The sequence below is a fragment of the Rutidosis leptorrhynchoides genome, chromosome 11 (assembly GCF_046630445.1).
Source record: "Rutidosis leptorrhynchoides isolate AG116_Rl617_1_P2 chromosome 11, CSIRO_AGI_Rlap_v1, whole genome shotgun sequence".
Taxonomy (NCBI): Eukaryota; Viridiplantae; Streptophyta; class Magnoliopsida; order Asterales; family Asteraceae; genus Rutidosis; species Rutidosis leptorrhynchoides.
The window spans coordinates 395636468-395660382 of NC_092343.1; positions in this window are offsets into that span (position 1 = coordinate 395636468).

Sequence of the window (23915 nt, forward strand, 5' to 3'; positions counted from 1 at the left end):
ATTATGATTTGATATATATAGGTTAAACCTATAACTCACCAACATTTTTGTTGACGTTTTAAGCATGTTTATTCTCAGGTGATTATTAAGAGCTTCCGCTGTCGCATACTTAAATAAGGACGAGATTTGGAGTCCATGCTTGTATAATATTGTGTAAAAACTGCATTCAAGAAACTTATTTTGTTGTAACATATTTGTATTGTAAACCATTATGTAATGGTCGTGTGTAAACAGGATATTTTAGATTATCATTATTTGATAATCTACGTAAAGCTTTTTAAACCTTTATTGATGAAATAAAGGTTATGGTTTGTTTTAAAATGAATGCAGTCTTTGAAAAACGTCTCATATAGAGGTCAAAACCTCGCAACGAAATCAATTAATATGGAACGTTTTTAATCAATAAGAACGGGACATTTCAGTTGGTATCAGAGCGTTGGTCTTAGAGAACCAGAATTTTGCATTAGTGTGTCTTATCGAGTTTGTTAGGATGCATTAGTGAGTCTGGACTTCGACCGTGTTTACTTGAAAAATGATTGCTTAACAAATTTTGTTGGAAACTATATATTTTTAACATGTGAATATTATGTGATATATTAATCTCTTAACGCGTTTGATATTATGTGATAGATGTCTACCTCTAGAACAAGTCCCATTGACTCACCTAATAATAATGAAGAGTCAAATGTAAGTTGGAATGATTCGTGGACTGATTCACAAGTTCCCGAAGAGGAACCGGAAGAAGAGTCGGAACCGGAAGAAGAATCGGAACCGGAAGAAGAATCGGAATCGGATGAAGAAATAGAACCGGTGGGGGAAATAATAAAACGGTTAAGTAAAAGAAAATCCTCAACCAACCGACCAAGGTTAATTATGGTCAATGGTGTTTCCGCCAAGGAAGCAAAATATTGGGAGGATTACCAATTCTCCGATGAATCGGATTCCGACGAGAATTCCGATGATGTTATAGAAATTACCCCAACTGAATTTAAAAAGGCAAAAGAAAATAATAAGGGAAAGGGCATAAAAATAGAGAAATCTAATTCCAACCCCGATGAACTTTATATGCATCGTCAACCCCCGAAGTCCTTAAGTTGTAAAAATGACCCGGGAACCTCTAAACCACCAGGTTTTTCTAAACCAATGTGGATAACGACGGCTCGTAATAGGGGAACATCATATATCCCTAGAAACTTGGCAAAACGAACCAAAACCGAAGAAGAAGAAACAAGCGAGTCGGAATAAGATAGTTGTATTCGTGTGGTGTAATATATGTAATATAGTGTGCTTATGCTTTATGATATATGTAAAAATTGCTTGTATTAATAAGTATTTTTTTTATGAATCTAACTCTTGTCTATTTTACAGTATAAAAACACAAAATGGATAGACAACCCAATATTTTAAGAGACCTACCCGGAGACATGATTGATGAAATCTTGTCTAGAGTCGGTCAGAATTCTTCGGCACAACTATTTAAGGCGAGATCAGTTTGTAAGACATTCGAAGAACGTTCCAAGAATGCCTTGGTTTATAAAAGGCTTTCGTTCGAAAGATGGGGGATATCACATTGGGAAATCCATAAGTTACGATGTGTTTACTTTGACGCATTTATTGCGGGGAACCCAAATGCTATTTTACGCAATGGGTTAAGAAATTATTTTGATTCAATATATCCGAATATTGGACTTCGTGATTTAGAAAAAGCGGCTAACATGCAACATAAAGAAGCATGTTATGCTTACGGATTAGTAATGTTCGCTTCTCACCAAAGTGAGAACAAGAACATCGGGCTACAACTATTAAACAAAACGTTCCCATAAGTGACGGAGTCGGTAATTGGGGTAAGAAATGAGGTTTTTAGATTGTTACGGGACTGTTGGACATTACGTAACCCTCGTCCCTTTGACGACGTTACAACACGATGTCTTATCAACGGCCATAACGGTTATGTTCCACAAGACCAAGGATGGGAAGTAATCCTAGTAAAACCAGAATGCATGACTTGTTTCTGGACGTATGAATTACGTGTCTTTATTGCCTTTGCTGAACGACTTGTGTACTAGCTAGAATTATCTTCACAACCATCTTGTATCAAATTTATTGTGTGCTATATTTCATGTTATATGTAAAATAAGCGGTATTGTAAGTTTGTAAAATATTGTGTAAAAGTTTGAACGCGAAATATTATTATAATCAGTTTTTCATATAGAATTGTAGTAGTTGAATTGTATATTAGCTACTAAGTATGAACTTAACGGGTAGGTACTACCCGAATTCAAACTTATAAAACGCTAATATGAAGAAAAAGCTTTTATAAATGAGTTCATATTATGCTACGAAATACTATTAACTACTCTTAATATTCTGTATGATTAACTTGTTCCATTTGACTATTTTGAAGGAAATGGCACCGACTACTCGACACACCGTGAATATGAATGAAGAGGAATTCCGTACTTTTCTAGCTTCAAACATAGCCGCAGTACAGGCTGCGCTACATACCAACAATAACCTTGGATCTAGCAGTACAGAAAATCGTGTAGGATGCACCTACAAAGAATTCACTGCCTGCAAACCTTTGGAATTTGATGGAACCAAAGGACCGATTGGATTGAAACGGTGGACCGAGAAGGTCGAATCGGTGTTTGCCATAAGTAAGTGTACTGAAGAGGACAAAGTGAAGTACGCTACGCATACCTTCACAGGTTCTGCGTTAACATGGTGGAATACCTATCCAGAGCAAGTGGGACAAGACGATGCGTATGCACTACCGTGGTCAGCATTCAAGCACTTGATGAACGAGAAGTACCGTCCCAGAACCGAGGTCAATAAGCTCAAGACAGAACTTAGAGGGTTACAAACCCAAGGATTTGATATTACCACGTATGAAAGACGATTCACAGAATTGTGCCTATTGTGTCCGGGAGCATTCGAAGATGAGGAAGAGAAGATCGACGCGTTTGTGAAAGGATTACCGGAAAGAATCCAAGAAGATATAAGTTCACACGAGCCCGCCTCCATACAACAGGCATGTAGAATGGCTCACAAACTAGTGAACCAGATTGAAGAAAGAATTAAAGAACAGACTGCTGAAGAGGCCAATGTGAAGCAAGTCAAAAGAAAGTGGGAGGAAAACGGTGATAAGAATCACCAATATAACAACAACAGCAATTACAACAATAATCGCAACAATTATCCCAACAATCGCAACATCAATCGCAACTACAACAAATGGCCCAACAACAACAACAACAACAACAACAATAGCAACTACAACAATCATCCCAACAACAATAATAACTGCAACAACAACAACAATCAGAAGCAGCTATACCAAAGGTGTGAAAAGTATCACTCGGGGTTCTGCACCAAATTTTGCAATAAGTGTAAAAGAAATGGTCATAGCGCGGCGAAGTGTGAGGTCTACGGACCAGGGGTTAATAGAACGAAAGGAACAAATGGTGTCGGAACGAGTACTGGCGGAGCAAGTAGTGTCGGAGCAAGTTACGCCAATGTAGTTTGTTATAAATGTGGAAAACTGGGCCACATTATTAGAAATTGCCCGAACCAGGAGAACACGAATGGACAAGGCCGCGGAAGAGTTTTCAATATTAATGCGGCAGAGGCACAGGAAGACCCGGAGCTTGTTACGGGTACGTTTCTTATTGACAATAAATCTGATTACGTTTTATTTGATTCGGGTGCGGATAGAAGCTATATGAGTAGAGATTTTTGTGCTAAATTAAGTTGTCCATTGACGCCTTTGGATAGTAAATTTTTACTCGAATTAGCAAATGGTAAATTAATTTCAGCAGATAATATATGTCGGAATCGAGAAATTAAACTGGTTAGCGAAACATTTAAGATTGATTTGATACCAGTAGAGTTAGGGAGTTTTGATGTGATAATCGGTATGGACTGGTTGAAAGAAGTGAAAGCAGAGATCGTTTGTTACAAAAATGCAATTCGCATTATACGAGAAAAAGGAAAACCCTTAATGGTGTACGGAGAAAAGGGCAACATGAAGCTACATCTTATTAGTAATTTGAAGGCACAAAAACTAATAAGAAAAGGTTGCTATGCTGTTCTAGCACACGTCGAGAAAGTACAAACTGAAGAAAAGAGCATCAATGATGTTCCCGTCGCAAAAAATTTCCCGATGTATTTCCGAAAGAATTACCGGGATTACCCCCACTTCGATCCGTTGAATTTCAAATAGATCTTGTACCAGGAGCTGCACCAATAGCTCGTGCTCCTTACAGACTCGCACCCAGCGAGATGAAAGAACTGCAAAGCCAATTACAAGAACTTTTAGAGCGTGGTTTCATTCGACCAAGCACATCACCGTGGGGAGCTCCTGTTTTGTTTGTCAAGAAGAAAGATGGTACATTCAGGTTGTGTATCGACTACCGAGAGTTGAACAAACTTACCATCAAGAACCGCTACCCACTACCGAGAATCAACGACTTATTTGATCAACTACAAGGCTCGTCTGTTTATTCAAAGATTGACTTACGTTCCGGGTATCATCAAATGCGGGTGAAAGAAGATGATATTCCAAAGACTGCTTTCAGAACACGTTACGGTCATTACGAGTTTATGGTCATGCCGTTTGGTTTAACTAATGCACCAGCTGTGTTCATGGACCTTATGAACCGAGTGTGTGGACCATACCTTGACAAGTTTGTCATTGTTTTCATTGATGACATACTTATTTACTCAAAGAATGACCAAGAACACGGTGAACATTTGAGAAAGGTGTTAGAAGTATTGAGGAAGGAAGAATTGTACGCTAAGTTTTCAAAGTGTGCATTTTGGTTGGAAGAAGTTCAATTCCTCGATCACATAGTGAACAAAGAAGGTATTAAGGTGGATACGGCAAAGATAGAAACTGTTGAAAAGTGGGAAACCCCGAAAACTCCGAAACACATACGCCAGTTTTTAGGACTAGCTGGTTACTACAGAAGGTTCATCCAAGACTTTTCCAGAATAGCAAAACCCTTGACTGCATTAACGCATAAAGGGAAGAAATTTGAATGGAATGATGAACAAGAGAAAGCGTTTCAGTTATTGAAGAAAAAGCTAACTACGGCACCTATATTGTCATTGCCTGAAGGGAATGATGATTTTGTGATTTATTGTGACGCATGAAAACAAGGTCTCGGTTGTGTATTAATGAAACGAACGAAGGTGATTGCTTATGCGTCTAGACAATTGAAGATTCACGAACAAAATTATACGACGCATGATTTGGAATTAGGCGCGGTTGTTTTTGCATTAAAGACTTGGAGGCACTACTTATATGGGGTCAAAAGTATTATATATACCGACCACAAAAGTCTTCAACACATATTTAATCAGAAACAACTGAATATGAGGCAGCATAGGTGGATTGAATTGTTGAATGATTACGACTTTGAGATTCGTTACCACTCGGGGAAGGCAAATGTGGTAGCCGATGCCTTGAGCAGGAAGGACAGAGAACCCATTCGAGTAAAATCTATGAATATAATGATTCATAATAACCTTACTACTCAAATAAAGGAGGCGCAACAAGGAGTTTTAAAAGAGGGAAATTTAAAGGATGAAATACCCAAGGGATCGGAGAAGCATCTTAATATTCGGGAAGACGGAACCCGGTATAGGGCTGAAAGGATTTGGGTACCAAAATTTGAAGATATGAGAGAAATGGTACTTAGAGAAGCTCATAAAACCAGATACTCAATACATCCTGGAACGGGGAAGATGTACAAGGATCTCAAGAAACATTTTTGGTGGCCGGGTATGAAAGCCGATGTTGCTAAATATGTAGGAGAATGTTTGACGTGTTCTAAGGTCAAAGCTGAGCATCAGAAACCATCAGGTCTACTTCAACAACCCGAAATCCCGGAATGGAAATGGGAAAACATTACCATGGATTTCATCACTAAATTGCCAAGGACTGCAAGTGGTTTTGATACTATTTGGGTAATAGTTGATCGTCTCACCAAATCAGCACACTTCCTGCCAATAAGAGAAGATGACAAGATGGAGAAGTTAGCACGACTGTATTTGAAGGAAGTCGTCTCCAGACATGGAATACCAATCTCTATTATCTCTGATAGGGATGGTAGATTTATTTCAAGATTCTGGCAGACATTACAACAAGCATTAGGAACTCGTCTAGACATGAGTACTTCCTATCATCCACAAACTGATGGGCAAAGCGAAAGGACGATACAAACGCTTGAAGACATGCTACGAGCATGTGTTATTGATTTCGGAAATAGTTGGGATCGACATCTACCGTTAGCAGAATTTTCCTACAACAACAGCTACCATTCAAGCATTGAGATGGCGCCGTTTGAAGCACTTTATGGTAGAAAGTGCAGGTCTCCGATTTGTTGGAGTGAAGTGGGGGATAGACAGATTACGGGTCCAGAGATTATACAAGAAACTACCGAGAAGATCATCCAAATTCAACAACGGTTGAAAACCGCCCAAAGTCGACAAAAGAGCTACGCTGACATTAAAAGAAAAGATATAGAATTTGAAATTGGAGAGATGGTCATGCTTAAAGTTGCACCTTGGAAAGGCATTGTTCGATTTGGTAAACGAGGGAAATTAAATCCAAGGTATATTGGACCATTCAAGATTATTGATCGTGTCGGACCAGTAGCTTACCGACTTGAGTTACCTCAACAACTCGTGGCTGTACATAACACTTTCCACGTCTCGAATTTGAAGAAATGTTTTGCTAAAGAAGATCTCACTATTCTGTTAGATGAAATCCAAATCAACGAAAAACTTCAATTCATCGAAGAACCCGTCGAAATAATGGATCGTGAGGTTAAAAGACTTAAGCAAAACAAGATACCAATTGTTAAGGTTCGATGGAATGCTCGTAGAGGACCCGAGTTCACCTGGGAGCGGGAAGATCAGATGAAGAAGAAATACCCGCATCTATTTCCAGAAGATTCGTCAACACCTTCAACAGCTTAAAATTTCGGGACGAAATTTATTTAACGGGTAGGTACTGTAGTGACCCGAACTTTTCCATGTTTATATATATTAATTGAGATTGATATTTACATGATTAAATGTTTCCAACATGTTAAGTAATCAAACTTGTTAAGACTTGATTAATTGAAATAGGTTTCATATAGACAATTGACCACCCAAGTTGACCGGTGATTCACGAACGTTAAAACTTGTAAAAACTATATGATGACATATATATAGTTATATATATAGTTAACATGATATTATGATAATTAAACATATCATTAAGTATATTAACAATGAACTACATATGTAAAAACAAGACTACTAACTTAATGATTTTGAAACGAGACATATATGTAACGATTATCGTTGTAACGACATTTAACTGTATATATATCATATTAAGAGATATTCGTACATCATAATATCATGATAATATAATAATTTAAAATCTCTTTTTATATTATAAACATTGGGTTAACAACATTTAACAAGATCGTTAACCTAAAGGTTTCAAAACAACATTTACATGTAACGACTAACGATGACTTAACGACTCAGTTAAAATGTATATACATGTAGTGTTTTAATATGTATTCATACACTTTTGAAAGACTTCAAGACACTTATCAAAATACTTCTACTTAACAAAAATGCTTACAATTACATCCTCGTTCAGTTTCATCAATAATTCTACTCGTATGCACCTGTATTCGTACTCGTACAATACACAGCTTTTAGATGTATGCACTATTGGTATATACACTCCAATGATCAGCTCTTAGCAGCCCATGTGAGTCACCTAGAACATGTGGGAACCATCATTTGGCAACTAGCATGAAATATCTCATAAAATTACAAAAATATGAGTAATCATTCATGACTTATTTACATGAAAACAAAATTACATATCCTTTATATCTAATCCATACACCAACGACCAAAAACACCTAAAAACACTTTCATTCTTCAATTTTATTCATCTAATTGATCTCTCTCAAGTTCTATCTTCAAGTTCTAAGTGTTCTTCATAAATTTCAAAAGTTCTAGTTTCATAAAATCAAGAATACTTTCAAGTTTGCTAGCTCACTTCGAATCTTGTAAGGTGATCATCCAACCTCAAGAAATCTTTGTTTATTACAGTAGGTTATCATTCTAATACAAGGTAATAATCATATTCAAACTTTGGTTCAATTTCTATAACTATAACAATCTTATTTCAAGTGATGATCTTACTTGAACTTGTTTTCGTGTCATGATTCTGCTTCAAGAACTTCGAGCCATCCAAGGATCCATTGAAGCTAGATCCATTTTTCTCTTTTCCAGTAGGTTTATCCAAGGAACTTAAGGTAGTAATGATGTTCATAACATCATTCGATTCATACATATAAAGCTATCTTATTCGAAGGTTTAAACTTGTAATCACTAGAACATAGTTTAGTTAATTCTAAACTTGTTCGCAACCAAAAATTAATCCTTCTAACTTGACTTTTAAAATCAACTAAACACATGTTCTATATCTGTATGATATGCTAACTTAATGATTTAAAACCTGGAAACACGAAAAACACCGTAAAACCGGATTTACGCCGTCGTAGTAACACCGCGGGCTGTTTTGGGTTAGTTAATTAAAAACTATGATAAACTTTGATTTAAAAGTTGTTATTCTGAGAAAATGATTTTTATTATGAACATGAAACTATATCCAAAAATTATGGTTAAACTCAAAGTGGAAGTATGTTTTCTAAAATGGTCATCTAGACGTCGTTCTTTCGACTGAAATGACTACCTTTACAAAAACGACTTGTAACTTATTTTTCCGACTTTAAACCTATACTTTTTCTGTTTAGATTCATAAAATAGAGTTCAATATTAAACCATAGCAATTTGATTCACTCAAAACGGATTTAAAATGAAGAAGTTATGGGTAAAACAAGATTGGATAATTTTTCTCATTTTAGCTACGTGAAAATTGGTAACAAATCTATTCCAACCATAACTTAATCAACTTGTATTGTATATTATGTAATCTTGAGATACCATAGACACGTATACAATGTTTCGACCTATCATGTCGATGAAGGTATTTCGTATGCCCGAGGGACATATTAAATTAATGTGGCTAATGTGCTTTGATCCAAGTCGGGTCATACCCAATAACAAGCTTACCAACACTTTATATGTATTTAATCTTAACGACTGGATCGTTAAATAAATACGTGACACTTGAACTTTAGAAAATCGGTTTTCTGAAATGTTATTACTTGAAATAAATTATTTGGATAATTTGTATTTAATTATTTATAGGTTTAAATAATTATGTTGTGTTATATTTTATAAAATGGTTTATAAAATTATTGCAAGAGGAATTACATGTTTATTTTATACAAGGTTTATAAAATCATTTACAAGTTTTATAAAATTTACATCTTGTATAAAATAATGGATGAATATGGGCAGTTTTTGGAGACCCAAGAAGTCATCCCATGCTTATTCCCTTTTGGCATTTTTGAGGTATTAACTCCTAGGTACATGCTTAATAAGTTTACCAAGGCCTTGACTCAAAAAGAACATGCAATACACATCAAACCACAAGTAAAAACTGCACAAAAACTGCTCCTGCTGCTGTCTCCAGGCCGTGGGCTGTTGGGAGCTCAAAAGGGGTTCTAAGTTTACTAATACAAGCTTACATCAAGTGTAAAAGAAATCCTAACTAAAGGCAAAAGTGTTGGGATCATTGCTTGTGGGTATAAGTCACTTGAGGCTTCAAGTTAGAAGCTAATTAGTCATCAATTCCATTAAACATTCTGCTCAAATCAACCTTGCTGCTGATCGGGTTTTGGAAGCCAAGCAAGTGAGGTTTCAAGTTAGGTTTCAAGGTGTACAAGGTTTATAACAAGGCAAGGGTGTTTTGGTGCTTTGCTTCTTCATTTCCTTCATCATTATTCAAGCATATTGCAGCCCTTAAACTTGTTTAAGGAGGTATAAACATCCTTACTTTCTACTTAGTTTGTAAGCATATTATTTCACAACTTGATCCATGGGGTTTAACTTTAAAATGGTTTAAAGATTTACAAGTTCTAAAATGTAACTAACATGCTTCCGCTTTGATAAAATTCTTAAAAGGTTTTAAGTATTATCAAACTTGTTAAATCCCAACAATGGTATCTAGAGCCGAAGTTGTTGAAATATGCTTCGAATTGTTGTTTAAAACCCACTACATTTGCAATCTACTAACATGCATGAATGTAGATTGCAAAAACAAATGGGTTTGGGTGGGTTTGTAAGCTTGGCTGAATTTGAAAGAGGTTCCAAGAGGGTTTGGAACTTGCATTTTGGTCAATTTTGGTTGCATGTTAAAGTTCACAATCCTAGCCTTGACCTTGTGTTGATTGCATGTTATATTTGGTTGATTTGTTATATTCATTTGGTATGTAATATTATTCATTCAATTGGCATGTAATAATTATTATTTTGGCTATGTAATTTGTTTTACATTTGGTATGTAAAATAGAATAGGTTGTATTTCATTTTCTAGATAAAAATGTATTAGGATACATATTTTGTAAAAATGAAGAACAAGATCATGAAGACTTCAAGAACACAAGGAGCATATGGATGCAAGGTTAAGTGGGAGATTTTAATCTCCTACTTTGTATGATTAACCCTTACCCGGTGACATTTGTTTTCGGCTAAACAAATGTCCACCAAAATGGCTAGATTGTGAACATACTTATTTTGCATGTGTGGTTGTTTGTATGATTATTGTTTTGTATGTTTGGTTGATACAATTAATCACAAGATAACAACTAACAAAACGACATTTTAATTGGTTAAATTAGACGTGCTAAGTACATGCAAAACGGCAATTTAAATGGTTAAATTTAAAAGGCAACCGAGAACCTTAATAAATGGTTATTAAGAACATGATAAGGATCATACATATAAAATGGTTTATATCAAGTAATTGGCTTAATTACAAAACATGAAAATGGATTTTCAAATAAACCATACACTAAATGCATGTTGGTGTATGGTGCAAAAGTTTTCCTAAACTAGAAATAACGAAAACTCAAGATCCCTTTACAAACAAGCTTAACAAGTTTAACGCCATCCTTTTGTGAAAACACTTAGACATATTAAGAAACTCTTGATGGGATAAAGGTCACCTAACCGTCATGAGCGGACTAATATCAATAAGGTAATTTTCGCACACTTGTGGGATAAAGGTCACCTAACCACTTGTATGTTGAATTTACATGTTTACACAAGTGGGACGACTTGATTTGGGAATCATGAACTTAGGGTCACCGAAGCATGAGGAACATATAGGCGTTGATGGGATAAATATGCCATACAAAAGGATTGCATGATCCCATAACTTAGAAGTTGCAAAAGGATTGCAATTGTCATATAATGACTACCTAGCTAAATCAAATAACGGGATAAAGGTCACCTAACCGAAATTTGATTTACCGTTGGATTCTAATATTTAATAAGTCAATTAATATTTTAAAAGGGTATTGAATGTTACATTAAAATCGATACTTAAACGAACTTTGTTAATTTTGTAGATGGCCGCCAATAACAACAACAACATTCCAAACGCACCACTTAACCTGAACCACCTATCATTAAGGTCTCTCTTAGAGAAAGACAAACTCAACCATACAAACTTTATGGATTGGTTCCGCAATCTTCGGATTGTCCTCAAACAAGAGGATAAAATGTATGTGCTTGAGGACCCCATTCCCGATCAACCGGATGAGAATGATGTGGAGGCAATGGCCTCTTACGATAAGTATTGCCACGACTCCCTTCAAGTCTCATGCTTAATGCTTGGGACTATGATACCCGAACTCCAAAAGGATTTCGAGCATCATAGTGCATACGACATGATAACCCAATTGAAGGAGATGTTCCTCCAACAAGCGCGTGTCGAACGCTTCGAAACGGTTCGGGCGCTACATGCTTGTCGTATGGACGATACCCAATCGGTTTCATCTTATGTACTTAAGATGAAAAGCCTTATCGATCGTGCTAACCGTCTTAACCTAAACATATCTAATGAGTTAGCCACCGATCTTATCCTTAACTCCCTATCAAAAAGGTTTGATCAATTTGTAATTAATTACAATATGAATGGGATGGATAAGAGCATAGGTGAGCTTCACGGTATGCTTAGAACGGCGGAAACTAGCATGGGTAAAAGGGCTTTACCCGTGTTAGCAATCAATCAAGGTGGATCCAAAGGTAACACCTCTAAGCCAAAGGTGGCTAAGAGGAAAGGACCCGCCTATCAAGGCAAAGGGAAGGGGAAGATGGTTACCCCAACCAAGAACAAGGCTAAGAAGCAAAAGGTAGCCGAGAAGGCAAACCCCAAGGAAGACCCATGTTTCGGTTGCGGTGAAATGGGTCATTGGAAACGAAACTGTCCGGTCTATCTTAAGGAGTTGAAGGACAAGAGGGATGCAGGGCAAACCTCAGGTAATATATATATGGTATATATAGAGCTTAGTATTACTTCTTCTAATACATGGGTATTAGACACTGGATGTGGAACTCACATTTGCAATTCATTGCAGGGGTTCAAAAGAAGTAGCAAGCAAACGGGAACATCAAGTCTCTACATGGGTAATGGGGCCAAAGTGCAAGTGAAGGCTCAAGGAGACTTTGTGTTAAAGCTTCCAAGTGGTTTGGAACTTATTTTGAAAGATGTTTTGTATGCACCCGATTTATGTCGAAACATTATTTCCATTTCCCGTTTGAAACAATGTGGTTTTTATCTTAATTTTGTTAATGATGATATCCATATTTATTTAGATAATGTATTCTATTTCAAGGCTTCACCTTCAAATGGAATTTATGAATTGGTTCATGATGACACATCATCTAGTAGCTCAATGTACCATACAAGCACCAAGAAACTCAAAAGGGATTTGAGTGATTCCTATTTATGGCATTGTCGCCTTGGTCACATAAACAAGAACCGAATGCATACACTTCAAAAGGATGGACTTTTGAGATCAAATGAAATGGATTCGTTTGATGTATGTGAATCTTGTTTACAAGGCAAGATGACTAAAGCACCTTTCAAAGGGACTTATGAAAGGGCTAAAGATTTATTGGGATTAATACATTCGGATGTATGTGGACCCTTTAAACCCATGACTAGGAATGGTGAAAGATACTTTGTTACATTCATTGATGACTTTAGTCGTTTCGGATATGTCTATTTATTAACACACAAGGACGAAACGTTTGAAGCATTCAATGAATATCAAAACGAAGTACAAAATCAACTCAACAAGACAATTAAGGTACTTCGTACCGATAGAGGAGGTGAATACCTAAGCGATGCTTTCCAAGATCATCTTAGGAGTTGTGGGATTATCTCACAACTTACTCCACCCGGAACACCCCAACTTAATGGAGTTTCCGAAAGGAGGAACCGAACCCTAATGGATATGGTTCGATCTATGATGGCAAGAAGCTCGTTGCCTCTATCATTTTGGGGTTATTGTCTAAGCTCCGCGGCTCGTATTTTAAATATGGCCCCAACCAAGAAAGTGGAACGAACTCCTCACGAGATGTGGTTTGGCAAACCTCCATCTCTATCATACTTAAAGGTATGGGGATGTGAAGCTTATCCTAAGCGTTACGTCCCTAATAAGTTGAATGCTCGATCCACGAAGTGTATCTTCATAGGATATCCCAAGGATGATATGGGATACTATTTCTATGATCCATCCGAGCAGAATGTATTTGTTGCTCGGAAGGCGGAATTCCTTGAAACTAAGTTCCTAATGGAAGGAAATAGTGAAAGGAAGATAGATCTTGAAGAGGTTCAAGATCAAGTAGATGATACACAATTGGTTAACACTAGCACTCAACATGAAAATGTTGATAGTGATCAAATGGATGATCAAAATACACAAGACATTCATAGATCTGGTAGGATTAGCAATCCTCCTGAGAGATATGGGTTTCTCATAGATGGTTGCTATACGGTTGATTTGGATGAACCAACAAACTACCAAGATGCTTTATCAAGGATTGATAAAGACAAATGGCAGGATGCCATGGACGCCGAGATGCAATCCATGTATGAAAACCAAGTGTGGGAACTTGTTGAGCAACCTCCTAGCTCTAAGCTAGTTGATTGCAAATGGCTTTTCAAGAAGAAAACTGACATACATGGAAACTTGGATACATATAAAGCTAGACTTGTAGCAAAAGGTTTCACTCAAACTCAAGGGGTTGATTATGAAGAAACTTTCTCGCCAGTGGCAATGCTAAAGTCTATTAGGATATTATTTGCCATTGCTGCTCACTACGACTATGAAATATGGCAAATGGATGTCAAAACCGCTTTCCTAAATGGATATCTTATGGAAGATGTCTATATGGTCCAACCTGAAGGTTTTGTTGATCCAAAATATCCTAAAAGGGTATGCAAGTTAAAGAAGTCAATCTACGGATTGAAACAAGCATCTAGAATGTGGAATCATCATTTTAATGAGGAAGCCGAGAAATTTGGCTTCATTAAAAATGGTGATGAAGCTTGTGTATATAAGAAAGCTAGTGGGAGCACTATCATATTCCTTGTACTATATGTGGATGATATATTATTATTTGGGAATGATATTACCACAATGCAAGGAGTCAAAACTTAGCTAAAGAGTTGCTTCTCCATTAAGGATCTTGGAGATGCACAATACATATTGGGGATAGGGATCTATAGGAATAGATCCAAGAGATTGATAGGTTTAAGTCAAAGTACATACATTGATAAAATCTTGAAAAGGTTCAAGATGGAAAACTCTAAGAAAGGTTTGGTACCTATTCAAAGAGGAACTAGTCTCAGTTCATCTCAATGTCCCACCACGAAAGATGAACAAGAGAAAATGAAGAAAGTCCCATACGCATCTGCTATTGGGTCTATCATGTATGCAATGATATGTACTAGATCGGATGTGTCATGCGCTCTAAGCTTGACAAGTAGATACCAGAACAACCCAGGAAATAGTCATTGGATTGCTGTTAAAAGTATATTGAAATACCTTAGGAGGACTAAGGATATGTTTCTAATATATGGGTCTGGTGAGGAGGAACTCGCCGTAAAAGGTTACGTGGACGCGAGTTTCCAAACTGATCGAGATGACTCTCGATCACAATCCGGTTATGTCTTCATGTTAAATGGTGGTGCGGTCTCTTGGAAGAGTTCGAAACAGGAGGTTGTTGCGTTATCCACTACAGAGTCGGAGTACATTGCCGCCTCACTGGCAGCTCAGGAAGCTGCATGGATGAAGAAATTCATCGACGACTTAGGAGTGGTCCCTTCCATTCAGGACCCTCTTGAGATCTTTTGTGACAACGAGGGTGCGATTGCTCAAATCAAGGAACCTCGTGCCCATCAAAAGACTCGTCACATTGAGCGGAGATTCAACTACATAAGGGATGAAGTTGAAAAAGGAAAGATATGTATTCGCAAAGTTCATACAGATCATAATGTTGCGGATCCACTCACGAAGCTTTTACATGGGCCAAAACATGAGGGACATGTTTGTGCATTAGGGCTTCGATATTCTAGTGATTGGATATGATCTATTTTAAGTATTTGTACCGGAACGAAATTATTCAAACTCATTAATATAACTATGGTGTTAATTTATTTGAGTCATGTTCCTATTTTGCATATTTCATCCATGAATTAGCAATTATTCAAAATTTCCGTAGTCGATCACATTTGTGGGAACAAGTGTGAGGTTTAGACTATTATGAACTCGGATTGGTATACTTTCATAGGTTGAATGTGGAGCAAGGTTGCAACCAAGGTTCATAGATATTTGTGGGAAACAAATATTGGAAGACCCGCTCTCAAGAATTACTGTATAGAGCCTTTGTGGTTGATCACATGTAATCTTGAGTAAAGGCGAATATCATTGTATCCTCTGACCTGAGATACATATTGGGTTCGGATATTCACCAAGTATTGTGCCTTGATTCTTTCCTTCGCTATTCTGAAACATGGTAGTACATAAGGAAGAACTCAGGCATATTACAAAGTGTATATCTAGGACGTATGTAGTCAAGATGGAATTTGTCCCTCTTATTCGTTGAGAGTCAGATGTCTAAGGCCTGAAAAGTTAAATCTATAAGAGAGTGATCACTCTGTATCTCTTGGATTTAACATGACATCTACGACAAAAGGATATATTGAAAGATTCACCTATTCATATTCGAGATGGGAACTCGAAAAGGATGATGTTATTGAATGGCACAAAGTCATAGCATATTGGGGGTGATGGACGGTCGTTAGGTGGTATCTGTCACTTGCATTAATTTCTTATGTTTCTCATGCAAGTGGGAGATTGAAGGTATTTCGTATGCCCGAGGGACATATTAAATTAATGTGGCTAATGTGCTTTGATCCAAGTCGGGTCATACCCAATAACAAGCTTACCAACACTTTATATGTATTTAATCTTAACGACTGGATCGTTAAATAAATACGCGACACTTGAACTTTAGAAAATCGGTTTTCTGAAATGTTATTACTTGAAATAAATTATTTGGATAATTTGTATTTAATTATTTATAGGTTTAAATAATTATGTTGTGTTATATTTTATAAAATGGTTTATAAAATTATTGCAAGAGGAATTACATGTTTATTTTATACAAGGTTTATAAAATCATTTACAAGTTTTATAAAATTTACATCTTGTATAAAATAATGGATGAATATGGGCAGTTTTTGGAGACCCAAGAAGTCATCCCATGCTTATTCCCTTTTGGCATTTTTGAGGTATTAACTCCTAGGTACATGCTTAATAAGTTTACCAAGGCCTTGACTCAAAAAGAACATGCAATACACATCAAACCACAAGTAAAAACTGCACAAAAACTGCTCCTGCTGCTGTCTCCAGGCCGTGGGCTGTTGGGAGCTCAAAAGGGGTTCTAAGTTTACTAATACAAGCTTACATCAAGTGTAAAAGAAATCCTAACTAAACGCAAAAGTGTTGGGATCATTGCTTGTGGGTATAAGTCACTTGAGGCTTCAAGTTAGAAGCTAATTAGTCATCAATTCCATTAAACATTCTGCTCAAATCAACCTTGCTGTTGATCGGGTTTTGGAAGCCAAGCAAGTGAGGTTTCAAGTTAGGTTTCAAGGTGTACAAGGTTTATAACAAGGCAAGGGTGTTTTGGTGCTTTGCTTCTTCATTTCCTTCATCATTATTCAAGCATATTGCAGCCCTTAAACTTGTTTAAGGAGGTATAAACATCCTTACTTTCTACTTAGTTTGTAAGCATATTATTTCACAACTTGATCCATGGGGTTTAACTTTAAAATGGTTTAAAGATTTACAAGTTCTAAAATGTAACTAACATGCTTCCGCTTTGATAAAATTCTTAAAAGGTTTTAAGTATTATCAAACTTGTTAAATCCCAACAGTCGACACATCTATATATATTTCGGAACAACCATAGACACTCTATATGTGAATGTTGGAGTTAGCTATACAGGGTTGGGGTTGATTCCAAAATATATATAGTTTGAGTTGTGATCAATACTGAGATACGTATACACTGGGTCGTGGATTGATTCAAGATAATATTTATCGATTTATTTCTGTACATCTAACTGTGGACAACTAGTTGTAGGTTACTAACGAGGACAGCTGACTTAATAAACTTAAAACATCAAAATATATTAAAAGTGTTGTAAATATATTTTGAACATACTTTAATATATATGTATATATTGTTATAGGTTCGTGAATCAACCAGTGGCCAAGTCTTACTTCCCGACAAAGTAAAAATCTGTGAAAGTGAGTTATAGTCCCACTTTTAAAATCTAATATTTTTGGGATGAGAATACATGCAGGTTTTATAAATGATTTACAAAATAGACACAAGTACGTGAAACTACATTCTATGGTTGAATTATCGAAATCGAATATGCCCCTTTTTATTAAGTCTGGTAATCTAAGAATTAGGGAACAGACACCCTAATTGACGCGAATCCTAAAGATAGATCTATTGGGCCTAACAAACCCCATCCAAAGTACCGGATGCTTTAGTACTTCGAAATTTTATATCATATCCGAAGGGTGTCCCGGAATGATGGGGATATTTTTATATATGCATCTTGTTAATGTCGGTTACCAGGTGTTCACCATATGAATGATTTTTATCTCTATGTATGGGGTGTGTATTGAAATATGAAATCTTGTGGTCTATTATTATGATTTGATATATATATAGGTTAAACCTATAACTCACCAATATATTTGTTGACGTTTTAAGCATGTTTATTCTCAGGTGATTATTAAGAGCTTCCGCTGTCGCATACTTAAATAAGGACGAGATTTGGAGTCCATGCTTGTATAATATTGTGTAAAAACTGCATTCAAGAAACTTATTTTGTTGTAACATATTTGTATTGTAAACCATTATGTAATGGTCGTGTGTAAAGAGGATATTTTAGATTATCATTATTTGATAATCTACGTAAAGCTTTTTAAACCTTTATTGATGAAATAAAGGTTATGGTTTGTTTTAAAATGAATGCAGTCTTTGAAAAACGTCTCATATAGAGGTCAAAACCTCGCAACGAAATCAATTAATATGGAACGTTTTTAATCAATAAGAACGGGACATTTCAAAGGTTATTATGAATCATTATATTCATAGATTTTACTCGAATGGGTTCTCTGTCCTTCCTGCTCAAGGCATCGGCTACCACATTTGCCTTCCCCGGGTGTTAACGAATCTCAAAGTCGTAATCATTCAATAATTAAATCCACCTACGCTGCCTCATATTCAGTTGTTTCTGATTAAATATGTGTTGAAGACTTTTGTGGTTGGTATATATAATACTTTTGACCCCATATAAGTAGTGCCTCCAAGTCTTTATTGCAAAAACAACCACGCCTAATTCCAAATCATGTGTCGTATAATTTTGCTCGTGAATCTTCAATTGTCTAGACGCATAAGCAATCACCTTCGTCCGTTGCATTAATACACAACCGAGACCTTGCTTTGATGCGTCACAATAAATCACAAAATCATCATTCCCTTCAGGGAATGACAATATAGGTGCCGTAGTTAGCTTTTTCTTCAATAATTGAAACGCTTTCTCTTGTTCATCATTCCATTCAAATTTCTTCCCTTTATGCGTTAATGCAGTCAAGGGTTTTGCTATTCTGGAAAAGTCTTGGATGAACCTTCTGTAGTAACTAGCTAGTCCTAAAAACTGGCGTATGTGTTTCGGAGTTTTCGGGGTTTCCCACTTTTCAACAGTTTCTATCTTTACCGGATCCACCTTAATACCTTCTTTGTTCACTATTTGACCGAGGAATTGAACTTCTTCCAACCAAAATGCACACTTTGAAAATTTAGCGTGCAATTCTTCCTTCCTCAATACTTCTAACACCTTTCTCAAATGTTCACCGTGTTCTTGGTCATTCTTTGAGTAATAAGTATGTCATCAATGAAAACAATGACAAACTTGTCAAGGTATGGTCCACACACTCGGTTCATAAGGTCCATGAACACAGCTGGTGCATTAGTTAAACCAAACAGCATGACCATAAACTCGTAATGACCGTAACGTGTTCTGAAAGTAGTCTTTGGAATATCATCTTCTTTCACCCGCATTTGATGATACCCGGAACGTAAGTCAATCTTTGAATAAACAGACGAGCCTTGTAGTTGATCAAATAAGTCGTCGATTCTCGGTAGTGGGTAGCGGTTCTTGATGGTAAGTTTGTTTAACTCTCGGTAGTCGATACACAACCTGAATGTACCATCTTTCTTCTTGACAAACAAAACAGGAGCTCCCCACGGTGATGTTCTTGGTCGAATTAAACCACGCTCTAAAAGTTCTTGTAATTGGCTTTGTAGTTCTTTTATCTCGCTGGGTGCGAGTCTGTAAGGAGCACGAGCTATTGGTGCAGCTCCTGGTACAAGATCTATTTGAAATTCAACGGATCGATGTGGGGGTAATCCCGGTAATTCTTTCGGAAATACATCGGGAAATTTTTTGCGACGGGAACATCATTGATGCTCTTTTCTTCAGTTTGTACTTTCTCGACGTGTGCTAGAACAGCATAGCAACCTTTTCTTATTAGTTTTTGTGCCTTCAAATTACTAATAAGATGTAGCTTCATGTTGCCCTTTTCTCCGTACACCATTAAGGGTTTTCCTTTTTCTCGTATAATGCGAATTGCATTTTTGTAACAAACGATCTCTGCTTTCACTTCTTTCAACCAGTCCATACCGATTATCACATCAAAACTCCCTAACTCTACTGGTATCAAATCAATCTTAAATGTTTCGCTAACCAGTTTAATTTCTCGATTCCGACATATATTATCTGCTGAAATTAATTTACCATTTGCTAATTCGAGTAAAAATTTACTATCCAAAGGCGTCAATGGACAACTTAATTTAGCACAAAAATCTCTACTCATATAGCTTCTATCCGCACCCGAATCAAATAAAACGTAAGAAGATTTATTGTCAATAAGAAACGTACCCGTAACAAGCTCCGGGTCTTCCTGTGCCTCTGCCGCATTAATATTGAAAACTCTTCCGCGGCCTTGTCCATTCGTGTTCTCCTGGTTCGGGCAATTTCTAATAATGTGGCCCGGTTTTCCACATTTATCCAAGGAACTTGAGGTAGTAATGATGTTCATAACATCATTCGATTCATACATAAAACGCTGTCTTATTCAACGTTATAAACTTGTAATCACTAGAACATAGTTTAGTTAATTCTAAACTTGTTCGCAAATAAAGTTAATCCTTCTAACTAGACTTTTAAAATCAACTAAACACATGTTCTATATCTATATGATATGCTAACTTAATGATTTAAAACCCAGAAACACGATAAACACCATAAAACTGGATATACGCCGTCGTAGTAAAACCGGGGGCTGTTTTGGTAGGGATAATTAAAAGCTAAGAAGAACTTTGATTTAAAAGCTATACTTCTGGAAAATGATTTTTCTTATGAACATGAAACTATATCCAAAAATCATGGTTAAACTCAAAGTGAAAGTATGTTTTTCAAAATGGTCATCAAGATGTCGTTCTTTCGACGGAAATGACTACCTCTTTCAAAAACGACTTGTAACTTGTATTTCCGACTATAAACTTATACTTTTTCTGTTTAGATTCATAAATTTAAGTTCAATACGAAACCATGGCCACTGGAATCACTCAAAACGGATTAGAAACGAAGAAACGGCGAGTAAAACAAGATTGATAAAAACTACTCATTTTACCTACGTGAAAGTTAGTAATAAATCTATTCCAACCATAACCTAATCAACTTATATTGTATATTATGTAATCTTGAGATACCATAGACACATATACAATGTTTCGACCTATCATGTTGACCCATCTATATATATATTGCGAAACAACCATAGACACTCTATATGTGAATGTTGGAGTTAGCTATACAGGGTTGAGGTTGATTCCAATATATATATATAGTTTGAGTTGTGATCAATACTGAGATACATATACACTGGGTCGTGGATTGATTCAAGATAATATTTATCGATTTATTTCTGTACATCTAACTGTGGACAACTAGTTGTAGGTTACTAACGAGGACAGCTGACTTAATAAACTTAAAACATCAAACTGTATTAAAAGTTTTGTAAATATATTTTGAACATACTTTGATATATATGTATATATTGTTATAGGTTTGTGAATCAACCAGTGGCCAAGTCTTACTTCCCAACGAAGTAAAAATCTGTGAAAGTGAGTTTCATTTGATTCCCTTTTACTCTTTACATTTTTGGGCTGAGAATACATGCAAAATGCTTTATGAACTGTTTTACAATATTTATATGTGTGAGTTTCATTTGCCCTTTTTTACTCTTTACATTTTTGGGCTGAGAATACATGCAAAATGCTTTATGAACTGTTTTACAATATTTATATGTGTGAGTTTCATTTGCTCCCTTTTACTCTTTACATTTTTGGGACTGAGAATACATGCACTGTTTTTTTTTTATAACTGTTTTACGAAATAGACACAAGTAATTGAAACTACATTATATGGTTGAATGATCGAAATCGAATCTTCCCCTTTTTATTAAGTCTGGTAATCTAAGAATTAGAGAACAGACACCCTAATTGACGCGAATCCTAAAGATAGATCTATTGGGCCTAACAAACCCCATCCAAAGTACCGGATGCTTTAGTACTTCGAAATTTATATCATATCCGAAGGGTGTCCCGGAATGATGGGGATATTCTTATATATGCATCTTGTTAATGTCGGTTACCAGGTGTTCACCATATGAATGATTTTTATCTCTATGTATGGGATGTGTATTGAAATATGAAATCTTGTGGTCTATTGTTACGATTTGATATATATAGGTTAAACCTATAACTCACCAACATTTTTGTTGACGTTTAAAGCATGTTTATTCTCAGGTGAATACTAAGAGCTTCCGCTGTTGCATACTAAAATAAGGACAAGATTTGGAGTCCATGTTTGTATGATATTGTGTAAAAACTGCATTCAAGAAACTGATTTCGATGTAACATATTTGTATTGTAAACCATTATGTAATGGTCGTGTGTAAACAGGATATTTTAGATTATCATTATTTGATAATCTACGTAAATCTTTTTTTAAACCTTTATTTATGAAATAAAGGTTATGGTTTGTTTTAAAAAATGAATGCAGTCTTTGAAAAACGTCTGATATAGGGGTCAAAACCTCGCAACGAAATCAATTAATATGGAACGTTTTTAATCAATAAGAACGGGACATTTCAATATCGATTATAAACGATTCATAATAGTTGATTACATCGCGAGGTTCTTGACCTCTATATGATACATTTTACAAACATTGCATTCGTTTTAAAAGACAAACTTTCTTTTCATTGAAAGTTGACAGTATGCATACCATTTCATAAGACATCCAACTATAATTGACTTAATAATAATCTTGATGAACTCAACGACTCGAATGCAACGTCTTTTGAAATATGCCATGAATGACTCCCAAATAATATCCTTAAAATGAGTTAATGCACATCGGAAGATTTCTTTCATACCTGAGAATAAACATGCTTTCAAGTGTCAACCAAAAGGTTGGTGAGTTCATAGGTTTATCATAATAATCATTTCAATATTTTAATAGACCACAATATTTTCATTTCCATTAATATTGATCTGCATAAAAATCATTCATATGGATTGAACACCTGGTAACCAACATTAACAAGATGCATATAGAATATCTCCAGCATTTCGGGACACCCATCGGACATGCTAATTTCGAAATACTAAAGCATACCATTTTCCAGTATGGGGAGAGTTAGTGCCCGTAGATCTACCTTTAGAATTCGCGTCAATTAGGGTGTATGTTCCCTAATTTTTAGGCTACCAAGCTAAAAGGGGCATATTCGATTTGATAATCCAACCATAGAATGTAGTTTTGATTACTTGTGTCTATTTCGTAAAACATTTATAAAAGCAGCGCATGTATTCTCAGTCCCAAAAATATATTGCAAAAGCATTTAAAAAGGGAGAAAATGAAACTCACCATATTGTATTTTATATTAAAAATACATAGGACGATATTTAACAATGCAGGGTTGGCCTCGGATTCACGAACCTATATCATATATATATATATATATATATATATATATATATATATATATATATATATATATATATATATATATATATTAAAACGTATCCTTGTAATTGAACAATTATATATATATATTATTTTTAATGATATAATTTTTATATTAGTAACATATGTATTTCATTATTAATATATATATATATATATATATATATATATATATATATATATATATATATATATATATATATATATATATATATATATATATATATAT